The 7,197-nt window shown below is 36.9% G+C and overlaps 1 protein-coding gene across 1 annotated transcript in view; it reads left to right on the top strand.

Moving 5' to 3' along the window:
* myo10 (myosin X) overlaps positions 1 to 7,197 on the top strand; it is a 159,675-nt gene that overhangs the window by 71,384 nt on the left and 81,094 nt on the right. The gene's annotated exons all lie outside the window — the stretch shown is intronic.

Below are 7,197 nucleotides of genomic sequence, written 5' to 3'. Positions count from 1 at the left end.
TCACGACTGTACAACATTCTTCTTTGCATTTCTTTCAACCAGTCACAGTCGTCCTCCTGGGTGGTGTTAAGCCCAGGATATAATGTGAGATAGAGGACTGCTGTTTGTGGAAAATTTTCTCAGCACTCTCAAATTCACCCCCTAATTCAGCAAACTATCAATATTTATCCATACTGACAAAAAAAAAATACATTGATAGTATTTTTTTAAAATATTGCCTAGCCATTCTTAATCAAAACAGACTTTGCATCATAATCCTCGAGTTCAGGATCAACACTAAAAAATAATATGTATGTAAAAGCAAAAAAACCCCCAAAAAAACAAGCCCTCTATCTGCACTGTCATCTCTCGTGTTGACGGTTTGTCAGGGTTCATCGCCTTCATTTAACAGTTAGATGCAGGAATCTCCCATGAATGGTTGAAGTTGCTCAATCGTTGCGTAACAGCAGCGATAACCGTCTAGACGCAGAGATGAGAGGCGGATCGGTCGGTCCTGCAGCAGAAACAGGGATGTGAAAGAGATCAGATCATTCTGGAGCCAAACAGTCGGAGCTGGACATGAATATGAGGCTTTTTGTCAGAGACGTGTGGTTTGCAGTGATTGCACTGATGTTCCCTGTGGATGTCCTGTCAGAAAACATTTGGCTTTCTGTCTCTGATCGACTACAAACAGCACACCGTGAATCCAGAGGTTCACTAGTGTGAAAAACATGCATGAGGCTGACTGAAAGGTGCTCAGTTAAAGACACAGCATAATGGAAACACATGTTCAGCAGGTTATTCATGAGTTGCTTAGAGAAGAGAAACTCATGCAACAACCTGTTTTTAATTCTCTAATGTTGCCGTATAAATACAGCAGAGATGAAGATTTTTGTTCGTCATTTTATTAGGGAAGTCCTGATCAGTGTTAATCTAAACCTGATTCTTTGTTTACATCTGCTGTCAGACAGGTGATGTAAAGAAAGAGCACAACTTGTGGCATAACGTGAAGCACATTTTGAATAATTTTCTTTGTAAATAAATGAAATCATTATCAATCACTAATCAATTGCTTGATGAAACAAACAGGGCATTTAGTTGTTATTTTGACCACAAAGTTTTCTTTAATACATAAAACACTGAAGTATAAGAACACTGTCCTGGTTGATTCTAATTTGGTAAACTTGAGTGAGCGCTGGCTGGAGGTGATTAACCTCCACAGAAGTCTTTGTCATGGTGCCTGTTGCTAGCTAAACTCCCACAATGCTCTCTGCTTGACAACATGAACTATCTGTAGTCTGAGTGACGCCTCCTCTGGTCTCTACAGTATTAAACAGTTAGAGGCTCCACCTGGTGGAGCAACCAGGTACTACAGCTGATCTACGATACATTTTCATGTAGAGAATCCAGGTTTTCTCCATCTGTTGGAGCTTGTGGAGCCACAGTACATCCTACATCCTACATTTAGACAGTGTTCTACTGAAGCTTCACAACAGGGTTCCACCTCCAGAACATTTAGGAACAAACTGGATGCAAAAATGCATTTTTTCCTTAATGCATTTCAGAGATATTGAATTTAAAAACATAAATGTACTTGGTTTGTGTACTGTCGAGGAGAATGGTACGAATTTGGGACTCGGTACCGATACTTTTTATGATCTTTTCGTAGACTCCTCAACAGCAAAAACTTTCAGAGCTAACTTCTTTCTTGACACAGTTTTGGTGTTGATTCCACTTTTCTTCTGTACAGATAGATGACAGTCGAATTTCAATCTGCTCCTGTTTAGTTTTGTAAACTTTCTCTGACTCACTTATGTTGGATGCTGATTGTCTATTAATGACATTTGTGTTGTTTGCTTCCCCAAAACAGGTTTAGGAAAGAGGTGGTTTGCAATATACAGTTTTGATCACAATTAGCTGACAAATCTTTAAAGTTTGTCTTGAAGCTAAAATATCACAAGTGAAAATTGAAGATATTAAGAGGCTGCAGGCTTAAAACAGAGTTTTACAGTGGAGGAATTATTCAGATTGCCTTGTTGTGCCATTAAACACCTGCATCCATTGTTCTGTCTTTAGGTCCACACATTGCTGATGCCCTATTTCCCATCATTGGCTCATGTCAGTGCCCTAAAAAAAAGCAGACATTTTCTCACATCCCCCCCACATTGAAACACCTCTGGCTGCACCAAAGCCAGCTCCTGCTTTGCCGTAACGTTGGGCAGTTTTGTTTCTTCAAATGAGATATAAATTTGGGGAGTTTTTTGTCTTTGAGCGGCCATCTGGCCATCTGCAAGTATCCATTCAATGAGATTCACAGTCTGAGCTCTGGCTGAAGGACTGCTCTTTTGTGCTTTACAGATTTATGTTTAGAAGAGACGTTTTCAGACCTGGCTAATGTCTTTGTGACTTTGAAACAGGCTTCACAGCTTCTCAAATGATCCTTTTCCCTCAATTTTACAGTAACAGTCGGTTGTTTCTCCATCCATATAAAAATAAATGTCATTCTCTTGCACCAGATCTCTATTTTGAGCTCTTGTGGTTGAATCTGAACTGTGCCAGCAGTCATTTTACTGTATATGCCGCTATTCTTGGCCACGTGGGATCTAACATTTCTCTCAGTCTGACCTAAAAATGAGAATTCATATGAAAAAAAATGAAAAAAGTCTGCTCTGGTGTGTTGGAATTTGAGGATTTAATTAAAAAAATACAGGGTTTTCTCGTGCAAAACTGAAAATAAGCAGCCAGTTAATTAATCTTACATGTTAGAGTTCATTCATTTGCTTGGATAAGTTTGCACAGGTGTTCAAGTTTACTTATTTCTGAAGGAATTCTCTTTATTACACCAAATGAACAGAGTATTTATGCAGGTGGTTGGTCTGTAAGGTGCATTGGCAGAACTATTAATGTACTGTGACTGTCAGCAAATAAAGCAGTTTCAGATAAAGTTAGAACAAATCAGTGTTTATTTGCATAGACTCTCACTGCTCCACTGTGTTTTTAGGTAGATTTAAAGCATTGTTGGAGAACACCCTGTTTCTGGTGTTTCCACGACAGCAGCTGATAAAACCCAAACAATAGGAGGAACCTGAAGTGAATCAGAGCTTGTTAGAACCTGGACGGCTCCATTTTTGGCAGCTCAGAGTGAACACAGGACGACTAGAGTTTGTGTTCGTTTGGTTTGACTCTGGTTTTACTGGCCGGTGTTCCAGCGGCAGGAGGCTTCAGGAGGCGTTTGGACGGAGCTGGTGAGTTCTGGCTCGGCTCTGATGGAGGCAGCGTCGTCCAAACTGAGACAGAACCACAGAGAATCTCAAAATAGTAGCTGCTTCTTTATATAACCTGCAATACTGGTTTATTCACATGCTGCTGTGACTTCTGACCCCGTAGATCCTTAAAAATGATCGTAACCCTGTTTTGCTAAATTACAGATAAAATATGGGACAATTATTTTTTAGAAAGTATTTATTTACATGTTAACAGTGAAAAAACATACAAACGCCAGTTTTATGAGGGACCGTCTGGTTAACGCTCAATTAGCTCTACTGTTGGCTCAAGAGAAAGATCACAGTTCAAGAATTCAAGTTCAGAACATGTAAAAGTTGTAAAAGATTGGATAAAACTTTATTAGTCACAGGTATTGCTCAGGAAACAAAATTGCACAACATGAGAAATGCAGTGGTAGAAAAGTATAACATATAAGTGCTATGAATGACTAAAAATAAGAATATGTGAGCTAAAATCTGACTAGAATAGAAAAAATAAGTAATGCTGCTAAAAGCACACATGAAACTGGAATATGGCAGCAACTGATTACTACTTTCAGCTGAGAGAGTTAGTATTTGTCACAACAATAATTGCAGTAATAGTATCACTTTGTACCACAGAGGTATGAACACTGACACCACAATGATGCACTAATGCGGTCTCAAATATCTTGTACAGTGTTGTTCATTAATCCCACACTGTCCTGCTTTACACAGCGAGCTAATTAGCAAACAACGCTGCTCTGTTGCTGCTGACCCCAGAGTTACAGAAACCTACAAAACTCTGCAAAACAAAGGAATATGTGGGACAAATAGTCTCGGTTTGTACTTATGGATTAATGAACCGACCTGAAGCAGCACTTTCTCCAGCAAAAACAAACCGGCGACAAAGGAGGCCTTGTGCTTTCTGCAACCTCTGACAAATGCCATCTCGTTACTTTAATCACATCTGAATGCTCCCGTATGGTCGAAATTATCCAATCAATTCATCACAGCCGCCAGATCTCCACCCTGACGGGGCGTTTTTTTCTCTTCTTCTTCTTCTTTTCAGTCCAGGAGCTGCAAAGAGCAGGAATTAGAGGAGAGGTTTTGGTGAAGTGGGTCGTGGTAAACCGAAGGGAAGAGTTTTAAAGAGCAGCAGCAGCAGCCTGAGATACAGCAGGGATCAAGTGTACAACATGTTGAAGTTATAGTTTAAATGCAGGTAGTCTCCATAAATCAAACACTTGACAAAAATCCAAGACAAAAAAAACAAACAAACAAAAAAAAATAAATTTACTGCTATTGCCATTATTTTACAGATTTCCTGTTTTGTTAAATCACAGATAATTTAAAGTGACATCACAAAACAAGGTGTTAATTTTCACATTCATGATGTCCACCATAAGAGTCTGCATTTTTGTCAATGATAATTTGTTCTTTTACAACATTAGACTGTAAAATTACACTTTATTATTATTACTATACATAAATCATCATGTATAGCATTATTTTACAAATATTTGCTGTTATATGAAGGAAAAAACGTGAATGTTATGGATTGAAAAATGGTAAATAATAGAATTATATTATAATATTATATATAATCTTTAAACTGGTACTTTACAGATTTTCCCTGTTTTAATGCTAGTAAGATAACTAGATAATATCTGGTAAAACCATATTTAAAAAAAGAATTTATTTACATGTAGACTGTAAAAAAAATTAATAAAATTATTTTAAAAAAATAAACATTAAAAACCTGAAAAAAATATCCACATCAAAAATCTATATTTTCACAAATACTAATTTGTTCTTTAACAACATTCAGCTGTAAAATTACACTATTTTACACTGTGTAAATCAGCAAAATTATTATTTTAAAATATTTTATCATTTAAATAATTCTTATGTCAAATTACAAATAATATCTAGTAAAATCCCAAAACATAAATGATTCATTTGCATGTTGAAAAATCCAAAATCTGTATTTTTACAAATAGAACTTTGTTCTTTCTCTATATGTGACCATAAATTTAAACAGTTTTATTATTTTTACATATGCAAAAAATATTCCATTACAGACATTTTTCTTTCTCTGTTCGAACAGTTTTTGAATGTTGTAACATTAATAACTAAAAACAGAAAAAACAACAGAAAAACAGGGAAAATAAAGATATTTCTACAATTTTTTTCTTATTTATTATTTTTATTTCTTTTTTTTATTTTCATTTCTTTACATTTTTTCAATGTTATAGCTTTCCATAAATATGACTACCTTTTTAAATCTCCGATGATACAAACGTACACCGAGCTGGTAAAGATTTGTGGATCATGTTTTGTTGTGCTGAGCTTCAGATAATGAGCAGAAGTGCTGTTGTGTAACGTTATGAAAACGTCATCACTTTAAACCTTACTATAGTCTAATACACTGAACTTAACTGCCATATATACATATAATTATAGATGCTGCTGGTAAAACTACTAACTAATGACTTACCACTCCTGCTGAGTGATTTGTAGAATATAATCTAAATCGGTGATTTGATGCTGCAGCCAGCGGCCAAACATTCACTGCTGGATGCTTTCAGTGTCTGGATTTCGTCACTCATAATCATAAAATGGCTGCATGTGGCCTTAACATTCCTGTGAGAACAACTCTCAAAGCCTTTTTTTTTTAAGTCAGTGCCCTTAAAGACATAAGCAAGATGTTTGTCAGAATCAAAGCAGCGACGGTCAGTTTCGTCCTCCTTCCAAGTCATAGTTGGAGTTTGAATTTCTTTTCAAACCAAATTTTCACTGGAACTCTGCAGGTAAAGGTCGTGACCTTTCTGCTCCCGTTGTTCCTGGAAATGTCCCTGCAGTGAAAAAGGCCAGATGAAGGTGAGGTGACGTCTAATGCATGAAGTCAGATGCATCGGGTTGAAGGGGCCCCGAGTCAAAACCTGTCAGGGGCCCCGAAATTCCTCAAAGCTCCCCTGCAGACTTCTGGGAGGATTAAACAAGGAAAATTAATGAGTGAGGCCTGCTGCTGAAACTCATCTTTTAATCCCATTACACGTTTTAGTTTAATCTTTGCAGGATAACACAGGTTTTTAAAGGCTTATTTGTCATTAGACTTTTGTATTTAGATACATAAACGTGCAGGAAAGGTTGTGAGTTTTACAGGTGCGACGTCTTTTTTATCGTCTCACCTCATCAGCAGCTAAAACTGTGGAATTTAAAAAAGAAACTGCAAAAAGCAAATGATGTGTGTTTGGTTAAAACAGGCCAGTAAAACTTGACAAATTGTGCAAAAATACCTGTCAAGTTGCAAATAATATACCAAACTGGCACAAGACTGCAGCTGATTGTTTTTATTGCTTATCAATCAATTGATTAGTTGTTTTTTTTTCTATAAAATGTCAGAAAACTGTGAAAAATGTCGAGCAGTGTTTAATAAAGTGTCTTGTTTCTTCTATAACCCAAATACATTTAGTTTACTGTCAGAGGAGCAACAAAAACAGAAAATGTTCACATATAGAAGGGCTGAAATCAGAGAATTTAGACTTTTTTTCCCCCCTCAAACAATCACTTAAACTGATTTATCAATTATCTTAATAGCTGACAGCTAATGGGTTCATGATTGCAGCTCTACTGACGGGAGAAGTTGTCAACGACACACAGACCTGATCAGCTGAAAACTGATTTATTTGCTTCAGAAATACTGAATTTTAAGATGCAGCAACTTCCTCTGTTGATGCATGTCTTTGTTTTAAGCTGAAATAAATCCTCAGTAAGTTAAGAAGTGCGCAGTCAAAGCAACAAACACGATCTTGTCATGGTTTCTTGCAGATTTTATTGTGAACTCTTCTTGTTTTGCTGCACCAAAGCTACTCTGCTTTAGCATTAGCATTACATAGCTGAACTGGGAATTTAACCCGGAGGCTACCAGACTGGAGTGTGTGTGCGTGTTTGCATGTGTGTGTGTGTGTGT

Source organism: Stegastes partitus, unplaced genomic scaffold (genome assembly GCF_000690725.1).
Source record: "Stegastes partitus isolate 25-593 unplaced genomic scaffold, Stegastes_partitus-1.0.2 Scaffold868, whole genome shotgun sequence".
In the NCBI taxonomy this organism is placed as follows: Eukaryota; Metazoa; Chordata; class Actinopteri; family Pomacentridae; genus Stegastes; species Stegastes partitus.
The sequence above is the reverse complement of the archived record's forward strand: the minus strand, read 5'-3'. Positions and strand labels throughout refer to the sequence as shown.